At 44.1% G+C, this 27,239-nt stretch overlaps 1 protein-coding gene across 2 annotated transcripts in view; it reads right to left on the reverse strand.

The window, feature by feature from the left end:
- Window positions 1–27,239, reverse strand: part of FAR2 (fatty acyl-CoA reductase 2) — an 85,598-nt gene that overhangs the window by 32,978 nt on the left and 25,381 nt on the right. The gene's annotated exons all lie outside the window — the stretch shown is intronic.

The following is a 27,239-nucleotide window of genomic DNA, read 5'->3' on the forward strand; positions in this document are numbered from 1 at the left end:
CTTTGATTAGTAGCCAGTCTGATTACATCAATCAATTAAATTGGCACAAAAGAGAATTCCTGGTTCTTTCAGAGAGAGGACACAGGTAAGATGGTAAAAGAGTTAATTCACTTGTTCCCTCCCATGGGAAAACATCACAGGGGAAACAGAACAAAATTATAGGAGGTACTGCATTGCCCTGAAGAGATGAATGAATCTCCTCTGCACCGCTCATTTCCTGCGACAGCCACTGAAATTCCTGTATCTCCGTATCTCCTGCAACCACTCTCTAGGGCTGCTTGCAGGACTGTAACGGGAACTAAAGTGCAGGGCAGAGTATGGAGTGGGAAAGCCTGTGAAGCATTGGACTAAAGCAATTTTCTTGATGGTTCTACAAAGAATTTCAGGAGAGGAGGGGAGCAGGGCACATTCCAGCTCCTCCCCTTCCTTATGCTGCTCCTTGCCCACTGTCACTCTTTGTTCATGTCAGATGAGTCTTGTGGGTAACTGCCTTTGGCATGGAAAGATGGGGAACCTCAATAACCCATACTGCTCAAGCTGCTGACTGCCACCAGCAATTTTGCATGACTGGACAAGTGTGCAGCTAGCTGGCCTCTCAAGCTGTCTTCCAGCCCTTTTTTTTTCCTATGGCTATGATCCATAGCTCTTTCTGATACACATTTTCTGCCCAGTCTTCTGCAGAATGACAAGACTCTGCATCTCTCCACTAAAAAGATCCCTACATTTCCATATATTGTTCTGTTTGATGACTTGTCCAAAACCAGCATCTGGCACCCTGCTTTGCCTAAGACCAGAGATAACAGGTACTCTGAACAGCAAGACAACTGTGCACAAACCTTCTGAAAGGAAAAGGAAATCAATACTGTCATCACCTGAAAAGTGCCTGTGTGAAAACAGCAGTTTCCTCAGTTCTTGTTTTTACTCTGTGAGTAGCTCAGAGTCACTGATAACAGTATAGCAAGTCTGGGTGAAGTTCTACTTGCGCCCTGAAAGCAGACAGCTACCGCAGGTTCCACCTGGAGGCTTTTTATTTGGTAAATCTCACAGGTAAAGAAGATGAAGCCTGAATTTCAAAACACTATGTGAGTTTGCTGGAGTAGGATAGGATTTGAAAAAAATCATCATGAGTTTAGAAGTGTCTGTTCTAAGGGTTTTGTATTGCTGGCCAGTATTGTTGTCTTTGAGCAGCTTCAACTGAAATAATAGTAACAGCAAAGTCCAAAAAGCTTTTCCCTTTTGGTGGCAGAGTGACAACAACAAGGGCAGAAAGAATAGAGAGGCTGTGGGATCTGAAGAGGTATAATCTAGATTTCAAAGGATAACCACACTTCAAAGGTAACTCACCTACTGACAGGAACGACTAAGTACTGGGACGGATTGCTGGTGGATGCTGTGGGCCACCGCCTTTGGATGCATTTATGAGCTGTCTAGATAAGCATTTCCAGGAAAGGCAGGGAATAGCTGCACCTACCTTGGGGCAGAAGTATGGGCCAGCTGGCTTCTCAGCAGCTCTCTGTTTTTGGTTGTTTCCTCTACTCTGTAGCTTACTCACCAGTAACACTGAGTTTGTAAGTCTCTTTACTATCATGGCCTCTTGTTTTCCTAGAGATTGTTCTGTCCTTGATTTGCCCAGTGCTTATGTAAGAGCAGAAGTTGTGTAACATAAATTAAACATATTAAAAGAAAAAGGCATATGAAATATTAAATTGATACTAATAGCAATATTTTCTTGTTTGACTAAGGGATTACATCTCTCTTATGAGGAGAGGCTGAGGGAGCTGGGTCTCTTTAGCTTGGAGAAGAGGAGACTGAGGGGTGACCTCATTAATGTTTATAAATATGTAAAGGGCAAGTGTCATGAGGATGGAGCCAGGCTCTTCTCAGTGACATCCCTTGACACGACAAGGGGCAATGGGTGCAAGCTGGAACACAGGAGGTTCCACATAAATATGAGGAAAAACTTCTTTACGGTGAGGGTGACCGAACACTGGAACAGGCTGCCCAGAGAGGTTGTGGAGTCTCCTTCTCTGGAGACATTCAAAACCCGCCTGGACGCGTTCCTGTGTGATATGATCTAGGTAATCCTGCCCCGGCAGGGGGATTGGACTAGATGATCTTTCGAGGTCCCTTCCAATCCCTAACATTCTGTGATTCTGTGATTCTGTGATTACCATCTTTCTGCTTATCTGACAACCAAATCTAGATAAACCTTCATGTTCTTAGGGATAAAGAAGTGATAAGAAAATCATTAGCCTTCCCCACTATGCAGCACACTCTGTACTTGACTTCATGTATTTTTCTTCAACACAGAACTGCACATCCTTCATAAACCTGAAACTTGAGCAAGTTAACAGAAGTTAGGACATAACAATGTCATTTCATTTCTCTTGGTTGCACCTAACTACACGCATATTTCAGCAATGTAGTCTAGGCCAGAGAATAGATTTCTAGACAGAGAACGCTAATCACAGACAAAGATGTTGGTGAGAACTAGCTGGACTGTAGGAACTCAATTCCCAATGACTTATGTTAAGAACCGGGTATTAGCAGCATTAATGTCTGTAAAAAGCTTGTCTTCTAACAAGAAGATGCTAGAGTGGCTGTCCAAATATGCATCATCGCATGAGAGATCACACATGAGCAAACCCTGAGGAGACACAAAATGGAAAGGTTTCTCAGAGAACCCATGTAAGGCCAAAGCTATCTTTGAAGAGTTTTAAGAACAATTCTGCATTTGTTCGTTCTATTGCAAAGAGAGTGCAAAACTCTGCCAAATTAGAGTTATTTTATACTTGTTTTACACTGGCATAAATAATGCCAAGGCAGAGAAAGAATGAATCAGCCCTTTCTCCATTTCAGTCATGGTATACAAAAAGAAGAGTAGTATTTCTGCAGTGTCAGTCTTGCTCAATTTTGGACAGTTTTATTCTGCCTACATGCTGTCTCCTCCAGATGTTCCCACTGCAGATAATATCCCCTTCGGTTTCTGTGTCTACTGCTCAGTATTGCCTACTACCACATGCCACTCAAGAGCTGTAGTTTTTCACCCCCTCCAGTGATTCACTGCATTTCTCTGAAAGATAAAGCAATTTCTAAATGCAAGCTCACAAATCAGCACACTGCTTTGGAAACCTTCTGGATCACAAGAACACTCAGTTCATTGCCACCATTAAATCAGATAATAGAAGCAGCTGTTTAATCAGTCTGCTGCTTCTTTTATGGCATCTGAAGATGCAGCTTATTCTATACTGTTTCCTATAGCTCAAGGAGTGTTTAACCTAAAGATGATGCTTAGTTTGCAGGTAAATAATAATTGCATCTCTAAATTCTGATTAACTCACCCAGAGCATATATAATAAATCCCCAGTAACTGTGTGAGGCCTAAGGATTGTTCTGTCTTTTCTTTTTAAAAGATGTCTGCTAATACAAAATATACTCAATGGATAGAAGTGGGCTGGTGTGCTGTACTGTTGGAACCACGTGAAAACACTGGCCAAGTCTGCAGTACTCCAGAAGTGATATATTAATTACCAGAGAATTATAGTGATGTTTGATTTCAAGTTGATCAGCTATGTCCAATATTAATTAAACTGAGGGAAATCAGTAATAAAATATCCTGCTTTCAGTATCTTTTTGAGCATCCTAATGCATTCCAGGGACAACATTGCTGCCTTGACCAAAACAGAATAAATTAACCTAATAGCTGCTATTCTCATTTTAATCCTCAAAATATGGTTCAAGTTCTGCATAGGCTGTTCTGCCCCTCAACAGAGGTGAGAATTTCACCCTGAAATTTGCTGATTTTTTTTCTTATGTTATGATCAGGCAATTCCCACTTATATAATAACCTAATCTCTGTGCTTTCAATTTACATTGTCAAGCACTTATTATGAACACAGGACTTCTAAAATTTCTCCCAACATTATATTTGAGTGCGTTTGAGGGGCATCTCTTTCCCTATTCCTGCCCACTTAAGCTTTGATCTCCCTTCCCAAAGGACGTCTGTAACTCTCAGTGTTCTCTGCTCTTGCCTTAAAGCATGTAAAAGTTCAGAGATTTCTGCCCATCAGCCTTTCAATCAGAAATTTTTCCATACCACAAAGACACAAAAACCTTAAAGAAATGGCAAATTGCACATCTATGGAACAGCGCAGCCGAAAAATAAAGGAACCACTGAACAATGTAAAATGCCAAAGGCTTCGCTTCTTCCTCAGGAGACATTTTCAGTGAAGCAAATACAAAATAATGAAAAGTAGAGTGCCTAAACCATAGTCTACTTTAAAAAGGAACTTGCATGAGTTCAGTAAGACCTGTGTCTTATAACTGCCTTTCAAAGAGGCCTGGGAAGTCCTTTTTTTTTTTTTGACGTATCATCCCTCACCCCTAAAAAACCAACTTACTCTAACAGGCACCATGCGGGATGGCACTTCATTGAGAAATGTAGGTAGGAGAGAAAGCAGTTCTCCTATTTGCTTAGTGACATTACCTAACACTGTTTCTTGTGCTCTCCCATGATGTAAAGGGTTCATCTTCTAAAGTGCTGAATAAACATGTCACAGCAACACAAGCCGTGGTCAAGGTGGGCTGCTGCTCTTCATCATGTTATCAGCAGAGTCTGTAACTTGCTGTGGCCCTCTTCTGCAACAAGCTGCCTCTTGAGTGATAGTGCTCACGGTTCTCCCTCCCAGCTTTTTTTTTTTCAGTACAACCAATAAAAAATGGTCTTCTCTTGTGCAAAGTGGGGCCAGGTGTGTTTAATGGGCGCTGGGATATTAGGCTTCTCTAGGAGTATTAGGAAAATATAGTAATTTACATTATACTATGCACATTGCAAGGCATTACTGTATAAGAACATTTAAAATGGAGAAAAATCAGAGAATTCCCACAAAATGCATCTTATATGAGGAACTACTGAGAAGATAAAGATTGAGAGAGTTCAATTAAAAAAAAAAAGGGGAAAAAGCTTCTGTCCTTTCAGATAAAGAAATGGAAGGGATTTCTTAGCATAATTCAGAAGAACATAAGCATGAATTGCTTCTGTAAAGGAAATATAATTTATTTTAAGCAAGACACAGGCCAAGGGGTAAAACACTGTGGCAACAATTCCTTTGAAGAACAAGGTGTTCATTGGGTGCGTGGAATAATTTTTAAAAGTCCCTCTTCTAAACAGAGCGTTGGTGTATAAATGATGAGGAACAGCCTATATATAGATACACAGAGTAACACCCTGGCGCATATATCCATCCCTCTGTGATTTCAATGGCAGTATCATAAATAGATATGAGTGACCATGAAAAATCTAAACTACTGAAGGTAACAAAGTAATGAAAATAGCTCTTTAAAAAATATCTGATCTCTGCAGTTTTATTCTGATGAAAGGGCTTATCCCAGTTGCGTTTGCCACTGATAAAATCCTTCAATACAGTCTTGAAGGAAGGAAGGTACACAGCTACTTTTAGCATTGCCATTGTAGCACATCTGAGAAATAACTGGGCAGCTTCTTAACATACAGTAATTAGCCTGCAATTAATTTTTAGCCTGGTACATTTCCAGCAATAAGCATCAGGATTTCTCAGTCAAGAAGTGTGTGAAAAAGCAGTTCAGGCAGCATTAATGGGCATAGACACTTTTCCTCCCTTGTGCGCTCTCTGCCTCATTTCCTCTTCAGAAAAGTTGCTTTAAAGTATGGTTCTTCTGAAGGCAAATAAAGCATAATTCATCTAATCAGTTAGAAAGCATGCAGCAGAGTGTTCCTCATTATAGGAAAACAAATGGCTTATGCTTCAATCTAAAGCTATTACTTTCCCCTGAGTAGAGCTAATGTAGTGGAAATATAGTACCCATGGCCAACATCTAGTAAACAAAACAGCTGATTATTTAAAGACTACAGAAACAAGGAGATAACAGACAGTACATTTCAATATAGGTCAGCTAAGGCTAATATGTATAGCCAGCTGCTTAGGATGTGGTTTTAAACAGCCAATTTCCTTGAAAATTGGCTGCTGACAAAGCCTGCTGTTTTCTAACAAGAATACTCGGGTTATGTGTCAGTTAATCTGGAACGTAAAAGGAGCTCTTTCAGAGACAAGTGTTGTAGACAGGAGCATTATGGATTTGACAGACATGGAAAAGCTTTCTCTGGTCTCTAGTACCATCATATAGGTGGGTGGACAAGTCACAGACAGAATATGGAGCTGTGTCACATTCATCACAGACGTTTCTTGTGCCTCTGTGTGGTAGTTAGTTAGACAGCTATCACTATCAGCACTTGATGGTATGCTTGACATTTAAAACAGGGGAAGAATTCAAGTGCAGGGAAAGAGGATAGTAACACTTGGAGGTTTTCCTACAAGGAACCATTTAACATCTTTCTTCCCATGCATTTTCCAGAACTGTTTTCCTTCTCATCCCTCCTCCATAGCCATGCCCCAATGTGGGCATAGGTGCAAGGGGAGCCAGTTGCCAAAGGACAGCAGGAGCAGTTGGCTACAACCAGAGTCCTGTCCATTTCCCCCTCCTCAATTCCTGCCATGCAGAATTCACTGCTGACTACTTAGAGAATCGCTGTATGTACTTGGAAATGTTAATAAGTACAGAGTTATCCAGACACAGGATCTGAATCTGCTTTTCCATACCTGTTGCCTTAATTACAGATCTTTGAAGTTTCACTCCAGATTTGCTTGGGCATCCAGAACTTCAGGAGCGTTTGCTGAGTCCCCCAAAGGCTAACCAGCCAGGAGTAAAGGCTGTGCCAAACACAGGTGCCTACTTCTTGGAGACATTTAAAGAAATGACCAGGAAAGACTTTAAAGACATTTAAAGAATCACAGAATGTTAGGGATTGGAAGGGACCTCGAAAGTGACCAAAAAATAGTTTCCCATTTGAAAGTACCTAACAAAAATCAGGCTGATTTTTAGGAGTCCATGGAGATTGGTATAGCAGCTAGACAGTGTGATCTTGAATGCATTCTCACTTACAATTACGTTAAAACATGTTACAGATTACAGGTGCAGAATTCTGAGGTTCCTCCCCTCTGAAAATGTAAGTTTCATGTGTATAGTCATGCAGATGGTATGGAGTGGGGTTTTGTGGAAGTGAGGGACCACATGTAGGCAGCAGCTGCAAAGTGTGCTTTCAGATAAGATTCCCTTTCACACAGAGCCTTAGTAGGGAGAGACAGGCCAGACAGAGCTACCCAGAACTACACATCTGTCTGACCAGGTATGCCTGGCTCATTAGATCACACATAAGGGAAGAAGACAGTGCAGCCCTGGAAATGAGTGAGATTCAGTCCTGGCTGCAGAAGAGTCACTCTCAGCTGTGAAGCTTCACAGGACTGAATGAAGTGAAAAAGAGGTAGCCATCACAGACTAAATATAGCATAATGGCATCCTCAGCCAGCTGCAAAACAGCTGACCCAGCACAACACAATCAGCGCTAGCTCTGCATAGCAGTCCTTGTTTATACAAATGATCATATCCTCTGATGGCTGGAACTGAGCCCTGCAGAAGTCTTGGGATGTGCCTGGTGGTGTCTCTGTTATGTTAGACCATGCAGCAACTCACAGTCTCACTTTTTAGTGAAAACAGAGCTCTGCCAAAAAGTCACCAAGGGATCCTCAAGACTAGAGACATTCAGGCAACCTTATCTCAGCCAGACCCTAAGGGTACTTCTGCTACAGTGCTGTTTCAAAAGAGGATAACCAGGCACATTGGCTGTCACACAGACACAGCTGAGGCAGGTAGCACATAACCTGTATAATACACAGCGGTGGTATGCAATTCAAAATTTTGTTTCAAGGACAACTCCGTGGATGCATCTGGGCCCTATGGCTCCTGTAAGTATATCTGAGAGCGTCTTGAGGTACTCCACTCTGAACTTGAGCCCCTCCAAAGAGCTCTTCCAAAGGAATGACTGCAGCAGTTGTGGCAACATAGGGTGGATGTCCTGCACTTCCATACTCCTTTAAGATCCTTGAACTCTTCCTGAGGCATACAGGAGAAAATGCCATCATGAAGAGGATCACAGATAATGTGGGCACCAAAGTTCACCTTGCTTAAAAGTGGAAGGGAGGAAAAAATCCTTTGATGTCACAAAGAAGTTGAACAAATTAAGACAAATGCATCAAATATTTAAAGCTACTCAAATAAAAAAAAGGATTTTTTTAAACATTGTAGTGAGATGGGACTCAAGCGTAGAGAGCTGAACATCTGGGAAATTCATACAGTAGTTCAGAAATGAGTACAGAAGTTCACACTTCTAGCATGAACCACGCTAGAAGATTCTGTGATGAGAGGAACAGGCAGTCAGCAAATGGTAAGAGCCTTGTGCTGAACCCCCACCACCCAAGAGAGACAATGAATTCTGTGGAAATATCTATACTTGTAAGTTAACCTGTGCCAGGTTATGCCCTGGGCACTGGAACTCAATCATCTATATTAGTTCACTGTTAGAAGGATATTAGCACAATTTTGGCCTGAACAAACTACAAGAAAGATAAGCAAGTCCCTGGTCACAAGTGAGGAGTTAGCCTGGGCCAGGGGCTTTTCCTGACAGATATCCTATATGTGGCCATGGTGTTCTGGAAGGTAAGAAAGTTTAATGGCATGAGTGCAAGCCATTTCATGACAGCTGGTCTCGGTGCCTGAAATCCATCCCAAGAACATTCAATTTATAAACCTCGTCAAACAGTACAATCATTTAAACATGAAGTTTTGCATCTACCTAGGACTATTTCTTATTTCATCATTTTTCTTTTGCGTTCACGTCTGATACAAACATTTAGGCCTTCTTATGCCATTCCACACACATTTTACTTATGTTCATCCTGACAACATAATTTTTTGATTGGTGCTTAAAAGAAAAGCAATCAGCCCAGATACCTCAGCCTGTCAATCATCTGCTTCCTTTCCTTGCTGTCACTTAACTATAATCATATTCTCATAGTAAGGCTACGTTCAGCACACATAGTAAGTAAATAAACTGGAAAATTACTGGGAGATGATCAGAAGATAATGCCATCTATAAGACTGATAGGAAGAGCTACACTACAAGAAGTGAAGGCACTTGGAGACTGAGTCCAGTGAAGAAAACAGGTGCAATTCTAAGAAAACATCTAAGAAAGGATGACTTAACCATTACAAACCATTTTTCTGTAGTGTCACTATTCCAAGCAAGCAAGGAAGTAGAGTTACAAGTAATCCTTGATTTCCATCCAAGAAGCCTTCAGCTTAGGAAATTTAAAACTTCTTTAAGAAGATAGAACCATCTGTCCAAATAGTGTCCAGCTACTTACAACGCAGTGTGGCTCTCCAAGTACTGCTCTTACCGGAGACCAGCTATAATTAATGCCTCTGATTACAGACAGTTCTCAGAAGAATCCCTGTAAATCCTTCAGAAATGGTTGCAGAAGCCCACATGCAAGCCTGACAGCTGGATTCACAGCTCTGACCTTCTGAACCCAACCTCTTTGCATGTTATACAAAATATAGAATCATAGAATGGTTTAGGTTGGAAGGGACCTTAAAGATCATCTAGTTCCAACCCCCCTGCCACAGGCAGGGACACTTTTCCACTAGACCAGGTTGCTCAAAGCCTCAATCAATCTGGCCTTAAACACTGCCAGGAAGGGGGTATCCACAACTTCTCTGGGCAACCTGTTCCAGTGTCTCACTACCTTCACAGTAAAGAATTTCTTCCTAATATCTAAATTAAATCTACCCTCTTTCAGTTTAAAACCATTATCCCTTGTCCTGTCACTACATGCCCTTGTAAGAAGTCCCTCTCCCACTTTCTGTATGGACCACTTTCTGTATGTAAGACTTCTTTTGACAGTGCTTGGATCAATTAGTTCTGCCCATAACAAGCATTCTAAAAATTCACCTCTTCCTGGCATGGGTTTAAGTAAAATATAAGCAGTACTGAACTGTATCAAATTACCCTGATGGAAGGAAAAGGCAAATTTGGCCCATGAAGTCCACACCAGCCTTCTGGCGTATGTACTCCCTTTTCCATTAGCTTTGGTCTCGTCAACAGGAGGCGTAGTCTTGTTTCAGAATAAAGGTACCTGCTGTTAGGAGGGCCATTTAACATCAGCTTGTGATAGTAACACTTCTACAAGGAGCAGATGTTGCTCGCTTCCTGGTACAAAGATCAGAGCGTTGCCACAGATGGCTCAGTTACACCATGTGAAAATTTTCTCCCTACCCTGATGCTGCAGTTGTACCTGACTAGAATGCTCTGACAGGGCTGATGGTAAGGGACAAGCCAGACGATGTTTTATGCACCCTGCAAGACTTCTCCTTTTTAAGGCAGTAAAAGATAAGAATAAGTTTTGTTTGCAGTCAGGTAGGAGTTTCTCTTTCTTTTTTCTTTTCTTTTTTAATGTTAGAGAAATCCAGATATTTTAATATGGAAGGAAACATACACACATTTTAAAGAGGATCAGGAAAGCCATATTAAGTGTCCTTAAGCCAGGCTCAGGTTTTAGCTCACTCTGGCATCTCTCGGAGACTGTTGAAGAGTAATCAACCATCACAAGCCTGACTTACCACCTCTGGCACACAATTGTTCCAGCTAAAGCCATAACGTTATATCTGTCTGATCAGAGGACCTGTGACTCAAGACCTCTTTCACACTGACATGCAGTCTTCATCTCACTCACAAAATACCCCAAATACTGTACATCTATTAATAAAAAAGTTACTTTTCTCTGCAAGTATATTTTCAGGTCTTACTCCTTCCAATGGAGACCAAAGAGGAGAATTCATGTAAGCTGAAATGGCATTGATGTTTCCTGCCCTTGGCTTCTAGATCTAGATTTCATCAATTAGCTTTATGCTACTCAGTTCATACAAGGCAGAAAAATGAGCAATTGGGCTAATTATGTGTCAGATGTAACAAATCACTTGCCCATGTGTCACCAGAATTAGCAATGTTTTCAACTAGGTTGAACAACAAAAAGTTGTTTGTACACAAAAGTCTCCCCATCTGTCTGAGTAGAGATTACCGTTAATGAGCCTGTGTCCTTGGCCCTAGTCCTATGAGGTTATAAATGACTTTAATGCTTTAATCTACCAGTGAAAAATCGTGGCTGAAGGAGTGGAGAAGAAACAAGCAGAACACACCACACTATACATCCTGACTATATATTTAACTGAGGGAAGTACAACCCATCTTTACATTAAGTTTCTACCTGTTCTGCCATATTTGGTAGAGGCAGCCCATCAATTTTCCAGATTCCCTAGGGACAAAAAAAACCCCAAACACCCAATGCTTAAAGATCTGCCACAAACTACACAGCCTGTAAAGTTAACATCTTTAGGCCATATAGCTTTCTGTAGACAGTACTACAGAATGGTAAGGTGCAAGCAGGAGGTCCTGATGGAGCACCAAGACTCATAACTAGGTAAGGCCTCTGCTGGGAATAAGAAAAGTGGTTAAAACAGTTCAAGGACAACAAGGCTGCATGAGCACCAAAACCAGAATGTGAAAAACATGTTACTCTAGTGCTGTGGTATGCAGACTGTGCACAAGATAAGAAACTGCTTGTGCTTAATTAGAATTAGGGAGAAGAGTCAAAACTAAAATAAAATTATTTGTCTTAGCAAGTTGTCTTCATTTAGCCCACACCCAGAGCTAAAGAATAACCAGTTGTTCTATCACCCAGTGTCCCCTCCCCAATCAAGAAAGGGAATTGGGAAAAGGAGGGAGACTTGTGGGTTGAAATTTAAACAGATTTAATAAAATAAGAAAACCAATATCAACACTAATTCAAAAGACACAAATTTATACTTAGTCCACAGAGTGGTGGCAAGTCCCTCCTAGAAATAGCAACCATTGAGAAGATAACAGAACAAAGAACCCCAGCCACCCCCATCAAGCTTTCCCATTTACAGTGAACCTGACGTTAATGTTATAAAATACACCTGTTGGCCAGCCTGGGTCAGCTGCCCTGGCTTTCACTGCTAATGGCCTTGATCACCATACCACAGCTGGCCACAAACTAAAACAAAATGTAACAGAAAATTTATTCTATAATTTTATCCCCACGAAACCAGGATATGAGTGTATATGGTAAACAATATGATGTCAGCATGAACTGGATACTGGTAGGGGAGTTTTAGGGTGCAAAGTCTTCCAAAGTCAGCTGTACCCAGGCAACCATATAAGTAATACCATACAAAGTCAAGACTGCCTAAGTAACAGTACTGAAAAACTTGGGTATGGATGCAGCAGAAATGGGACCAACTAGCAAAAAAAGTAACTGGTGACAGACTGTTTATTTGAGAGGAGTTTGGATGGAGAAAGAGAGGTGCAAGGGTGGTGAAAAGATGCATCCAGAAATATAAAACTGGGAGATAAGATATAAAACCAGGTACAGAATAAAGGAGGACAGGATTTTTTGTCAGTAGGAGTGTGGACACCTACAGATGGTGATGAAGCTGACCTTTGAATCCAAGTCCACAACGATGCTGGAAGGACCCCTATTGGACAGTCTGCTGGAGCCTCCATCATGTCTTTGTCTGAAAGACTTAGTGTGTGAGAGTGGAAAAGGAGGGATAGACTTATAGTGGTAAGGGAAAGGAGATAGAATTGTAATTCAATAGTAGTTGGGTGTGATTCATAAGACTTGAGAATGGTAATTAGCAGCTTTATAGTTGTGTGTGCATTTAGAGTCCTTTGTTAGCCTCTTAGTAGTGTATTGCTTGATTTAAAAACATCTCAGTCTCTTAATTCAGTTATGCCTCAAGCCTGCAACCTGAAGGGGAGAGTCAGACTCATAAAGAAACATACAGCTACCACCTTTGGCTCACCAGCCTGAAAGACCATCTCTATCCATTAATCAATAAGGGCAGACTTCAACCCGTCGCCAGATGGATGCTCGGACTCTCACCCAACCAGTCTTGGTCTCCATCCACCCACCAAATGACACCTGCAATTCACAGGCTCCAAAGCACTTTTAACAGAATAAGAAAACATCGATTTTTCTGTTCTCTAACTTTCTGTGCTCAGCTCACGACACTTCTCTTTCTCACATTTGTATAAAAAAATGGCAAGCCTACTGGTATATTACGACCTTAAAGAGTTTCTGGAATGGCTTCACGGTGTCATCCCTATGAACCTAAGGGAATCACGGCAGCATGAACAGATCTTCCCCACTGAACTGTGATGGAGGGACTCTCTTACTCTCTTGGTTCCCTGCCTTCCCCTGTGCTTTCCTTTTGCAGGACTTTTTTCTGGTACTGCAATATAACTTACTTTCTACCTCCTTGGGACCCCAAGTAGAACCCCAAGTGCTACATCCAGCTGGCTGGCAGATTTGTGATCCCCTGAGCAGCTACATGGGGTGCCAAAGCAGGGAAGTGGAAGTACTGCTATGCTACAGCTGCAAAAAATGGTCTCTGAGATAGCGCATGCCGTAATGGTAAATTTGTGTCTTGGATTCTCCAGTAGTGTGTGGGCTAATGGCCAAGTATTTCATGTATGGACTCCTCTAACTTCAGATGTATGCTGTTTTCTTCTCTCCAGGGATAACAGCACGGTTATTCTCTCCCTGTCATTTATTCAATTCATCACTCAGAGCACTGCAATTTTATCTAATTCAGAGAGAGTAAAAATGTACTAAACCAAGAATATCTTCCCTTTTACACTGGAAAAGATGATTCTGCAAAACATTGTGTTTCTTTCCCTCCCACACGCCTAAAAGCATCTCCTGAAGAGGCTCAAATTACATAATAGCATCTGATCATCAGTCTCTGAACTAAGAGAAACAGCAACTAATGAACAATCACAGAATCACAGAATCACAGAATCGTTTTGGTTGGAAGGACGTTTAAGATCATCAAGTCCAACCATTAACCTAACGCTACCAAATCAACCACTAAACAATATCCCTAAGCACCATATCAAACAAACAGCTGACAGCGGCAGCAGCAGCGAAAAGCGGCGGCAGCAGCGAAAAGCGGCGGCAGCGACTTGAGGTTAGTGCGGGGGCGAGGGCGACATTGGGCTTAACCGGGCGGTTTTTCGTACTCTGGGCCCCCCCTGAGCCCCCCGCGAGCATCAGCCCCGAGCTGCTTCCCTCTGACCCCGGACCCGGAGGTTCCCGGCAACGAATCAGGAGAGGAGGGGGCGTAGCCAGAGGCACCACCCCCTGTTACCGTTGATAAGAGCCTCCTGGAGGGCAGGGACTAGTCCCTGGCCAGAAGAGAGAGACTCAGCAGTGCCTGGGTGAGTCAGCAGTGACTGGGTGTGTCCCAGGGCAGGAGAGGCTGCAGTTGTTTGCAACTCGTTGGGGAGGGCACTGACTCCCTCCCAGTGCACAAGGCGAGGAAGGTGCCAAGGAGCTGAGAACCAGGGGTGCCACCAACAGGTATTTCCCAGTTCAGTGAAAGAACAATGGTATCTACCCGGCAGAAGAAGACCAAAATGGATGTGGGAACCCAGACAGAGCTCCCACGGAAGGAGGCGATGGTGCAGGTTGCGGGCTGCAGGGAATGCTACACCGTCTCTGTGGTGTCAGGGGGCTATGTGCGCTGTGAGCAAGTAGATGATCTGCTCGGCCGAGCGGCACAGCTGCAAAGCCAGGTTGAAAGGCTTCAAGCCGAAGTAGAAAGGCTTAGGAGCATTCGGGAGGCTGAAATGGAGATAGACTGGTGGAGCCAGGCTCTGCCCTCCCTGCAACAAAAATGGGAGCACCTGCCGGAGAGCTCCCAGGATCGAGGGACCCCTGTACTCTGCCCCTCTCAGGTGGAAAACAGTAACCTAGAGGGGAGGAGTGAGTGGAGGAAAGTCTATGGCCGTGGCAAAAGGCGAATGCCCTCCTTGCCTACCTTGCCTCCACAGGTGCCTCTGAGCAATAGATATGAAGCCCTAGTGGAATACAGCCGGTCCAATGGGGATGTGGTGGAGAGGCAACCTATATCAGAGGTCCCACCACAGTCAGAAAAACCTGACAGGCGTATAGCTACCTCCTCCACAAGGAAGAAGAGAAGAGTTTTAGTGGTTGGAGACTCCTTCCTAAAGGGATCTGAGGGCCCAATATGCAGAGCTGACCCCCATCACAGGGAGGTCTGCAGCCTGCCTGGAGCCCGAATCAGGGATATCACCAGGCAACTCCCCAGCCTGGTGAAGGCCACAGACTACTACCCCCTGCTGATCTTCCAGACAGGTGGGGAAGAAGCTGCATCCTGTAGTCTGAGGGGGATGAAGAAAGACTACAAGGCCCTAGGACGGTTGGTGAAAGAGTCTGGGGCACAAGTTGTTTTCTCCTCCCTCCTTCCATTTTCAGGTGATGACGTGGGATGGAATAGTAGGATTCTCTCTATTAATGCCTGGCTACGAGACTGGTGCTACAGGCAGGGCTTTGGGTTCTTTGATAATGCCTGGTTTTATAAGACACCAGGTGTGACTGTAATACATGGGAAAGGTTTATGTCGTAGGGGCAAAAGGGTTCTGGGACAGGAATTAGCAGGGCTCATTCGGAGAGCTTTAAACTAGATTCGAAGGGGGATGGGGTGGTAGCTGGGCTTGCACCACTGGGGCAATGCTCTAGTGTTGAGGTAGACCAGGAGGCCCCCCATCCCCCTGGGGTGAAATCAGGGGGTGAATCTGGGATGAAATCGGTGTGCCCAGCTCGCTCCCTGAAATGCCTGTACACCAATGCACGCAGCATGGGGAATAAGCAGGAGGAGTTAGAAATCCGTGTTCGGTCGGGGGGCTATGATCTAGTGGCAATTACAGAGACTTGGTGGGACGCCTCGCATGACTGGAATGTGGTCATGGATGGCTATGTCCTGTTCAGGAAAGACAGGCCGCTAAGGAGAGGTGGTGGAGTTGCTCTTTATGTGAGTGAGCAGCTAGAATGTATTGAGTTCTGTCCAGAGGCAGATCAGGAGCGAGTTGAGAGTTTGTGGGTGCGAATTAAGGGGCAGGCTGGCAGGGGTGATACTGTTGTGGGTGTCTATTACAGGCCACCGGATCAGGATGAGGAGGGTGATGAGGCCTTCTACAGGCAGCTGAGAGCAGTCTCTCAATTACAGGGCCTGGTTGTTGTGGGGGATTTCAACTACCCTGATATTTGCTGGGAGGCCTACTCAGCCAGCCATCCCCAGTCCAGGAGGTTCCTCCAGTGCATTGATGATAACTTTCTGATGCAAATCGTGGATGAGCCAACTAGGAGAGGAGCGCTGCTGGATCTGATCCTCACTAACAAGGAGGGTCTGGTGGAAGAAGTGAAGGTTGAGGGCAGCCTTGGTTGTAGTGACCATGAGATGGTAGAGTTCAGGATCTCATGTGGCAGGAACAGAATAGCTAGCAGAATCGCAACCCTGAACTTCAGGAGGGCCAACTTTGGCCTTTTCAGGCAATTGCTAGGGGAAATCCCATGGGACAGGGTACTAGAAGGTAAGGGGGCCCAAGATAGTTGGTTAGCGTTCAAGGACTGCTTCTTCCGAGCTCAAGATCAGAGCATCCCAACAGGTAGGAAGTCAAGGAAGGGTACCAGGAGACCTGCATGGTTGAACAGGGAACTGCTGGGCAAACTCAAGTGGAAGAAGAAGGTGTACAGATCGTGGAAGGAGGGGCTGGCCACTTGGGAGGAATATAAGTCTGTTGTCAGAGGATGTAGGGAGGCAACTAGGAAAGCTAAAGCCTCCTTGGAATTAAACCTTGCAAGAGAGGTCAAGGACAACAGAAAGGGCTTCTTCAAATACATTGCAGGTAAAGCCAACACTAGAGGCAATGTAGGCCCACTGATGAATGAGGTGGGGGTCCTGGAGACAGAGGATAAAAAGAAGGCGGAGTTACTGAATGCCTTCTTTGCCTCTGTCTATACTGTTGGAAGCTGTCCTGAGGAGCCCTGGACCCCTGCGGCCTCAGAAGAAGTCAGGATAGAGGAGGAATCTGTCTTGGTTGATGAGGGCTGGGTCAGGGACCAATTAAGCAACCTGGATGTCCATAAATCCATGGGCCCTGATGGGATGCATCCGCGGGTGCTGAGGGAGCTGGAGGAAGTCATTGCTAGGCCACTCTCCATCATCTTTGCTAAGTCGTGGGCAACAGGAGAGGTGCCTGAGGACTGGAGGAAAGCGAATGTCACTCCAGTCTTCAAAAAGGGCAGGAAGGAGGACCCGGGGAACTATAGACTGGTCAGCCTCACCTCCATCCCCGGAAAGGTGATGGAGCAACTTGTTCTTGGTGCTGTCTCTAGGCACATCAAGGATAGGGGGATCATTGGGGCAGTCAACATGGCTTCACCAACGGGAAGTCTTGCTCAACCAACTTGATAGCCTTTTATGAGGATGTTACCCGGTGGATAGATGATGGTAAAGCTGTGGATGTGGTCTATCTCGATTTCAGTAAAGCGTTTGACACGGTCTCCCACAGCATCCTCGCAGCTAAACTGAGGAAGTGTGGTCTGGATGATCGGGTAGTGAGGTGGATTGTGAACTGGCTGAAGGAAAGAAGCCAGAGAGTAGTGGTCAGTGGGACAGAGTCCAGTTGGAGGCCTGTGTCTAGCGGAGTTCCGCAAGGGTCGGTTCTGGGACCAGTTCTATTCAATATATTCATTAATGACTTGGATGAGGGATTAGAGTGCGCTGTCAGCAAGTTCGCTGATGACACAAAACTGGGAGGAGTGGCTGAGATGCCGGAAGGCTGCGCAGCCATTCAGAGGGACCTGGACAGGCTGGAGAGTTGGGCGGGGAGAAATTTAATGAAATATAACAAGGGCAAGTGTAGAGTCCTGCATCTGGGCAAGAACAACCCCATGTACCAGTACAAGTTGGGGACAGACCTGTTGGAGAGCAGCGTAGGGGAAAGGGACCTGGGGGTCCTAGTGGACAACAGGATGACCATGAGCCAGCAGTGTGCCCTTGTGGCCAAGAAGGCCAATGGCATCCTGGGGTGGATAAGAAGGGGTGTGGTCAGCAGGTCAAGAGAGGTTCTCCTCCCCCTCTACTCTGCCCTGGTGAGGCCGCATCTGGAATATTGTGTCCAGTTCTGGGCCCCTCAGTTCAAGAAGGACAGGGAACTGCTAGAGAGAGTCCAGCGCAGAGCCACGAAGATGATTAAGGGGGTGGAACATCTCCCTTATGAGGAGAGGCTGAGGGAGCTGGGTCTCTTTAGCTTAGAGAAGAGGAGACTGAGGGGTGACCTCATTAATGTTTATAAATATGTAAAGGGCAAGTGTCATGAGGATGGAGCCAGGCTCTTCTCAGTGACATCCCTTGACAGGACAAGGGGCAATGGGTGCAAGCTGGAGCACAGGAGGTTCCACTTAAATTTGAGGAAAAACTTCTTTACTGTAAGGGTGACTGAACACTGGAACAGGCTGCCCAGAGAGGTTGTGGAGTCTCCTTCTCTGGAGACATTCAAAACCCGCCTGGACGCGTTCCTGTGTGATATGGTCTAGGCAATCCTGCCCCGGCAGGGGGATTGGACTAGATGATCTTTCGAGGTCCCTTCCAATCCCTAACATTCTGTGATTCTGTGATTCTGTGTGATTCTGTGATATCTACTTGTCTTTTAAATACTTCCAGGGATGGTGACTCAACCACTTCCCTGGGCAGCCTGTTACAATGCTTGATAACCCCTTCTGTGAAGAAATTTTTCCTAATATCCAATTTAAACCTCCCCTGGCACAACTTGAGGCCACTTCCTCTTGTCCTATCACTTGTTACTTGGGAGAAGAGACTGACACCCACCACACTACAATCTCCTTTCAGGTAGTTGTAGAGAGCGATAAAGTCTCCCGAGCCTCCTTTTCTCCAAACTAAACAACCCCATTTCCCTCAGCTGCTCCTCATAAGACTTGTGCTCTAGACCCTTCACCAGCTTCGTTGCCCTTCTTTGGACTCTCTCCAGCACCTCGATGTATTTCTTGTAGCGAGGGGCCCAAAACTGAACACAGTATTCGAGGTGCGGCCTCACCAGTGCCAAGTACAGAGGGATGATCACTTCCCTTGCCCTGCTGGCCACCCTATTTCTGATACAAGCCAGGGTGCTGTTGGCCTTCTTGGCCACATGGGCACACTGCTGGCTCATATTCAGCTGGCCATTGATCAACACCCCGAGGTCCTTTTCCACCAGGCAGCTTTCCAGCCACTCTTCCCCAAGGCTGTAGCGGTGCATGGGGTTGTTGTACCCCAAGTGCAGGACCCGACACTTGGCCTTGTTGAACCTCATACAGTTGGCCTATCGATCCAACCTGTCAAGATCCCTCTGCAAAGCCTTCCTACCCTCCAGCAGATCAACACTCCCACCCAACTTGGTGTCATCACAGAATCACAGAATGTTAGGGATTGGAAGGGACCTCGAAAGATCATCTAGTCCAATCCCCCTGCCGGAGCAGAATTACCTAGATCATATCACACAGGAACGCGTCCAGGCGGGTTTTGAATGTCTCCAGAGAAGGAGACTCCACAGCCTCTCTGGGCAGCCTGTTCCAGTGTTCGGTCACCCTCACCGTAAAGAAGTTTTTCCTCATATTTATGTGGAACCTCCTGTGTTCCAGCTTGCACCCATTGCCCCTTGTCGTGTCAAGGGATGTCACTGAGAAGAGCCTGGCTCCATCCTCATGACACTTGCCCTTTACATATTTATAAACATTAATGAGGTCACCCCTCAGTCTCCTCTTCTCCAAGCTAAAGAGACCCAGCTCCCTCAGCCTCTCCTCATAAGGGAGATGTTCCACTCCCTTAATCATCTTCGTGGCTCTGCGCTGGACTCTCTCTAGCAGTTCCCTGTCCTTCTTGAACTGAGGGGCCCAGAACTGGACACAATATTCCAGATGCGGCCTCACCAGGGCAGAGTAGAGGGGCAGGAGAACCTCTCTTGACCTGCTAACCACACCCCTTCTAATACACCCCAGGATGCCATTGGCCTTCTTGGCCACAAGGGCACACTGCTGGCTCATGGTCATCCTGCTGTCCACTAGGACCCCCAGGTCCCTTTCCCCTACGCTGCTCTCCAACAGGTCTGTCCCCAACTTGTACTGGTACATGGGGTTGTTCTTGCCCAGATGCAGGACTCTACACTTGCCCTTGTTATATTTCATTAAATGTCTCCCCGCCCAACTCTCCAGCCTGTCTAGGTCTCTCTGAATGGCTGCGCAGCCTTCTGGTGTGTCAGCCACTCCTCCCAGTTTGGTGTCATCAGCGAACTTGCTGACAGTGCACTCTATTCCCTCATCCAAGTCATTAATGAATATATTGAATAGAACTGGTCCCAGTACCGACCCTTGAGGGACTCCGCTAGACACAGGCCTCCAACTGGACTCTGTCCCATTGACCACCACTCTCTGGACAGCCTCCAGCAGTATAGACAGAGGCAAAGAAGGCATTCAGTAACTCTGCCTTCATTTTATCCTCTGTCTCCAGGGCCCCTAGGTCATCTGCAAACTTACTGAGGGTGCACTTGATCCCCTCTTCCAGATCATTGATAAAGATATTAAAGAGAACTGGCCCCAGTACTGAGCCCTGGGGAACACCACTTGTGACCAGCTGCCAACTGGATTTAACGCCATTCATGACAACCCTTTGGGCCCACCCATCCAGCCATTTTTTTACCCAGCGAAGCGTACACCCATCCAAGCCATGAGCAGCCAGTTTCTCCAGGAGAATGCTGTGGGAGACTGTGTCAAAGGCTTTACTGATGACACTGACAATGCTGGAGCCATCTATGTCCTATGAGGTATGCAGATCAGCGCTGTGCCATTATAGAAAAAGAAACTCAGGAGATCATCTCCAAGATTAAAGCTCACTTCCAAAGGGATGCAGCCATGGAAATACGCATTTCCTTACATGATGCTCAAAAGACCTTGCCAGTTTAGAATATGATTCTACAAGGTCAGATGCCAATTCTGAAACATTACTACAGGATGTTTTGTATGGGTAGCCTTTAGCTCTGCAGTTAAATAACAGTTATTGTAGCTAAGAATGGTTCAGAGCACATATAGTCATTTATTTAAAAAATGGACATTTTTACTGTAATGCCAAAGGGAAGCAAAATTAAGTCTCAGACTGCTTAGTACTGCTTCTATTAAACCCAAGGGAAACTCTGCCTTGTCTGCTTCATATTTAGTAGCAGCAGCAGAGTATCTTGGACAACTGGTTTATAGGTCCGGTTGAGAATTTCCCACTGTACTCAGGCCCGGTCTAAATTTAAAAGTTCACTGTAGATATGGACTTTAAAATAATCTCCCCCTGAGCTGTGCTGGGTCTGCAGGGCTAATAGACCTAAAATTGCATTTCAGTCAATATAGCGATCAAATGAGTCCAGAAAAAATACTGCCAAGTAAGAAGGGGCCACTTATTTAACTGCTTTCAGTTCTTGCACTGGTAAAATTGGGATGATGCTGTTTATCTAATTCCCAGCTGGTGGAATGGTTAAACACCCTGAAAATGAAACACCAACGTATCAAATGGCTGGCAAGGAGCTCTTAAGAGATTACTCATGACTGAGCAAATAGCTCACAGTACCAGGGAGAGTTTTCATGGGGAGAGACTTTAATCCACCCACTCAGCAACCTGGTGTCAGAAATTGTTCTGTATTGGTCATGAAAAGTCATTATCAGCGCTGATAATTCAACCATGACCTTTAAGGAATTAAGTTTTTCTCAACACTAGGGGACTGAAATGAGCTTAACTGAAGAATTTGTCCATTTTAACTGTACGTATTGGTGGGTCTACAGGACGATGTTTTGTGAAATCTTTCTTTATACGAACTACCACTTCTCCAGTGAGCTGCAGAGAGGGGCACTTCTAGCCTCACAGGCAGGCAATTACAATCGCACCTTTGCAGTTCCCACTGCTTTGTAGTGGGACACATCTGGGACAGACATGCAGCACAGTCTCCTGCTGCCTCAATTCCTCCCACATTTGAGGATCCACATAACAGGGCAGTTGCGTAGTGAATAGACATGTACTGCTGGTCATAGAAGGCAGCTCAGCAAGGCAACCACATCTGAATCGCTACCAATGGCTCAAAGATACCTACAAGCCGTCTCAGGTATGATCTATCAGTCTGTTTTTTCTCCAAGATCTTTGGCGATACCATCTAAAAACTACACTTATGTTGACCTCCATCAGAAATTCTTAACGGTTTCCTACACCACCTTCAAGTAGATAGACACAAATCTGTAGAGGCAAAATTTCTGCTATCGCAGAATTCTGTATTTCCAAATACAGAGTTTCAAGTGTCTGGTTTTCTGCCCTCCTGTGCTCAGTGATAAATACATCAGCATTTCAAAAAGAAACAGCTCAGAGAATCCTTTCCACAGGAGAGCTATTAAAAAAACAATTTCTTTACCAGCAAGAAATACCACTGTCAAGTATACGACAGGCAGCCTCGCTTCATAGTTAATTTTTGTGTTTATATTACGGTTATCTTTCATATTGCTATTCTTCAGCAAATCAGCTTGATAGATTCATTCTTTTTTGAGAGTCAGTCTTAGTCACTACAGTCTGTTCACCAAGAACCATCTGTTCCCCAAGATTTCCCTCCCACACACCATGGTAGAATTACGCCTATAATGAGTTTGTTCTATTGGGAAAGAAATGACTATAGCAAGCTAGGTGACATGGGTCCCTAGGGAGACAACACAAGTACTCATGTCTTTGTCCACAATTATTACAAAGGGTTTATGTGCAATACCCATTACTCAAGGACTGACTCTGCGGCATAAGTGAACCTGTCTACCCTTCCCTCCCAGAGTCAGAATTTAATTCTAGAAATGATGCTCTAAGTCATGGTGGTATCATCACAAGCAATAAATGAGGAAATCTGTCCAACTTCTGTTTGTCAGTCACCTGAGAAACATTTAGGAGAGGAAACACTGTTTCTTTTATTGTCTTCCCCTTCAGGCATAATAGAGACAGTCTGAGCACACAGCCTGTGTCAATGTTCAGTCAGTGCAAACAGGAACAGCTGAGGACGTAGTTCTTATTTTTTTTTAATGTGAAAGTTCATATTGAAGGTTTCCCTGCAGTACAATATTCACACTTTAGTTAGAGAGGGCAGCTGGCCCAGAGGTTAACACACTGACCTGGGATTTAGATATGGATTTACTGGCTTCAGCTCCCTACTTTGTACTGATTGCTGATTCCCACTCTCTTGCTACAGTACCAAAAGCTCAAGACCTGTGCAAGAAGTGGGGATGGGGAGAGAGTGAATGAGGTCATACCAGCCCTCCTTCCCCTTCCACAGCCCAGGCCCTAATTTCATTGAGTGTGTTTATGTGCGAGTTAGGGGTGATGCCCCTCAAATTCCTTCCTCTGCCACTGAACTTTTCATGATCATGAGGAAGTCACCTAATCTTTCTGACTCAGACTCAGCCCATCTACCTTACCTAAGTAAGTGTCTGGGAGAGTTTAATCAGATTAAACTAAAAGAGCTAATAGATTATAATGAAGGTACTATCTTGGGTCAAATCCATTACATCTGCCAAATAATAACAATAAAGTGTGGGTCTTATCTCAGGGGCCTTATCTTGGGGGCAGGATGTAGAAGACAGACAAGAAGCTAGACTGCGGCCTGCGCTACGCGTTCATGCTTCACCAAATACCAGGAGCAAGTGCACGCTGGGTAGCTGTCACCCTCACTTATGTCACTCAAGCAAGAAGACAAATTGCAGTGGAGAAGTGAGTGAATAAATACATGCCATGCCTTCAACAGAAAACAAACTGGGAAAGAGTGAGAAAACCAATTGTTATTTTAGATTAAAGGGGATACTACAGAATTTGTCTTGCACTTCACCTATACAGCATTTTCACTCAGTCCCTAAAGTGGCCTGCTGAACCAACCCCTGGAGGCATGCTGCTGGCCTTAGAGAAAATCTAATCTCTCTTAACAAAATGCTAAAGTTTTCAGAATAGAAATGGTATTTCTTGGCTCTTCCTCTTTCCAGTGTTGCAGCTCAGCAGCCCTGGCATCTTAGCAGTGCACAGGCTCAGCTATCCCTTTGGAGCTGAAATCCATCTGGCCTTGCTGCTAGAATGAAAACTAATGAAAAGAAGGGAAAAGGACCGTTGAGTAATTTAAATGCACCTCCTGTTGGAGGACAGGAGCACAAAACAAGGTCTAGGCAGAGAAAATATCCAGGGGCACAAGAATTACCATGCAGGAGCAGACCTAAGGTGTATTTGTTCTTAGCTACTGCCTGACAAGAGCTACAATGGATGTTTCACAGAAAGATGTAAGTAGTCTGCATCAGGCAGCCAGGAAATCACATCTTCCCAGTTAGGTCTCATCCTGGTTTACAGGATGAAGGGATTGGCTTAAGTGTTTTACAACACTATCTTTCTGTATATATTTTACTTGTAATATATTTTTATCCATACAAATGTTTAGTACAGCTCGAAAGCTCATTTCATTGCCTCAATAACAACATATACAATTAATTCCAAAATCCATTTTTTCTTTAGTAACACAGCCTTTCCTTTTTCAGCATTGAACTTGCTTTTACTTTCACTGAATGTCCCCTTTGCTGGGCACTGAGTTTATCTTATTTTGCTTTTATTTATTTTTAGAGTAGATGTCTCTGGCCACTCTGGTTTCATGTTCTGCTGATTCTCCGGATGCCAGGGATTTGAACAACTATTAGTGCATGAGCGATCTCTTGTCAAGCATACAAAGCTGACTGCTTTCCTAGAGAGCATCTGCATTCCAAGGAACTCACTGTTTCCACAGGCACACAGCCCATGGAAAAATTTAGAGAGGATGGTCTCAAAGTTATGTGAGTAGCCGAGGAATGACACTGATTAAATGTCCCCGAACCTCCCAGATTACATCTGAGGCAGGAGAGACAGAAGGATAACTAAAGGTCTCCAGACATATCCTTTGGATTGTAAACAGTTTTTTTAATTAAATATTCCATTAATACCTAACTATTACGTAGCCTTTTTCTTCAGCAAGTTCTTTATAAAGACGAGCTTTATAATTTTTCAGGGGAGGAAACAGACACACAGATTTGAAGTGGCTTACCCAAGGTCACATAACTAAGCAGCGGAAGAACTGGGAGGAGAACTTAGCTATTTTAAAGCCCTTTTAAGAGGCGACACTCCTACCTTAACTAAGGGCTTTTTTCCTGAGAGTTGCCATTTGAGTGCCAAATTAACATTAAAATTATGGCACTGACTCAAAGTCAAACTTACGACTAAAAAAAAATACAGCACACACATTTTAGGATTAGGAATATCATCTCTTTGTAACTGGAACATATGAAATTGTGTTTAATAAAGGCATGATACATTGGGGTGAATAGTAACAAACTTGGGTGATGGGTTTGTGGAAGAATCTCTTCTTTTTGTAGGTACCGTGTGCTCTCCTCTGTCACCGTTTGCTGTTTTTCTGTCTGACTGCCAGGATACCCCAGGTCCCCAGGGAGAAGGAACGGGGAAGCACATGGGTGAGGCAGAGTAATGCTAGCCCCAGAGAGTACCAGCCCTATGGGAAACAATTAAAGGTGGTGTTAAATAGAGAATGCCTCTGCTTGCCTCCAAGCAGGCTGGGCAGATCACTCTTTCCAGCTCCAAGCTTACAAAGATAGGGGGTACAAATAACTGCTTTGCTCTTCAAGCCTTCCCCCCCGACCCCCCCAAGCTGTTTTGGACCCATTCTAATCAGGAGCTAACATTTATCCAGAGGAAAACTGCCTAGAAGTAGCAATCCTAATGCATCCTGCAGAGTGCTTAGGGACATGGTTTAGTGGTGGACTTGGCCATGTTAGGTGTATGGTTGGACTCGATGATCTTAAAGGTCTTTTCCAACCTAAATAATTCTATGTTTCTATGAAATGTGGAAATTGCCACTTGGTGGTCCAGGGGTTTCATCTAAACAAAAGGAAAGCAGTGAAAACTGTCCTCAAAGGAGACATCTGAGAGGGACTAAGGAGTGACTGATGTGTGACTGAGGCAGACACTGGCAAATGAAATAGACACATGTATAGCAACTAAGGTAGAAAATCAAAATAATCTTCTCTGCAATTCACAGATCAACACAGAGACAACTGTGTCAACTCTCATTCGATACAGTACAGATCCCATTTCAGTGCTGAAGCAGGAGCACAATGGTACATGAAAAACATTTACAGAAACAATCTCAGATCTCAAAAGCACCTCTTCAAGAGCTTTTCATATTGCCCATTTTGTGTAAATGGATGGATAACGTTCATTTGGATGAGGCTAAAAGTATGTCACTGCTACAGACAGCAGCAGGGAACCAATGCCTTAGGATTGCTAGAGCTTGTGTTTTCCTATCCTCTTCAGCAGGTTAATCTTTGCACTTTATTACAGACATAAAAAAGGCTTCAGTTTAGCCACACCTTTGGGCCTCTAGCATCAAAAATGTTTGCTTACTCTTGCAAGAGTTGCTCAGCTCCCCCCCCACACCTTATGCTAAATAATGAATCTAGCACATTCTCTAAAATATCTTTTTGGAAACTCCCAAGGTAACTAACCACACATTTTATTTTGACAAACTACATACAAATGCATTTCTTCTTCAACTGATTCAGTCTAGCACAAAGGGTAATTTAACAGCATATATTTTCGTGTATAAGTTGTGACTTCTACTTAAATTATTTTATTTCTCCTACTGTCACTGGAGAAATGTTCACCTTTGAATCAAAGGCAATGTACAGACTCACAGAAACATGCCCCCATTTATGTGCACCTACTTCAGGTTATTCACTGCTATTTAAAATACACAATGGCACACATGCAGAGTTAATATCATGTACAATTGGCTTTTCAGTTAAACTGAAAATTTAATATGACAGAATTTGATTTTCAGCCTGGTTTCCAAGGAAACATTTCCAGCTACTGTTGGTGGAGGTTACAGGTTGATTGTCAAGCCCACGATTTCCTTTGTTCCTGGTCCATCAGTTTGATTTCTTTTATCATCTGGTCTCCCCTACTGAAATACATGCTAAGATGGGGGAAGGATTTCTTAATGCATGCAAAATAATCACTATTTCCCAAACAGCCTCCCCAAAAGACAGACACTTAAAAAGCAGTAGCAATGATTAAAGAAGAATAAATTAAAGTATTTGAATTAATTTCAAACGTGATATCCAGATTTGTACATGTACAAGTCTGCACAATGTTGATAAACATCCACTGGAGATAATCTACGATTTTACTATTTATCCCTAACAAGCAGATGGGCTCCCACATTGCCATTTCCAGGAGTACAAACACATTCCGAAAACAAAAATGAAACAAGGAAGAGTTTAAGA

The sequence above is a fragment of the Nyctibius grandis genome, chromosome 5, assembly GCF_013368605.1.
Source record: "Nyctibius grandis isolate bNycGra1 chromosome 5, bNycGra1.pri, whole genome shotgun sequence".
Lineage (NCBI taxonomy): Eukaryota > Metazoa > Chordata > Aves > Nyctibiiformes > Nyctibiidae > Nyctibius > Nyctibius grandis.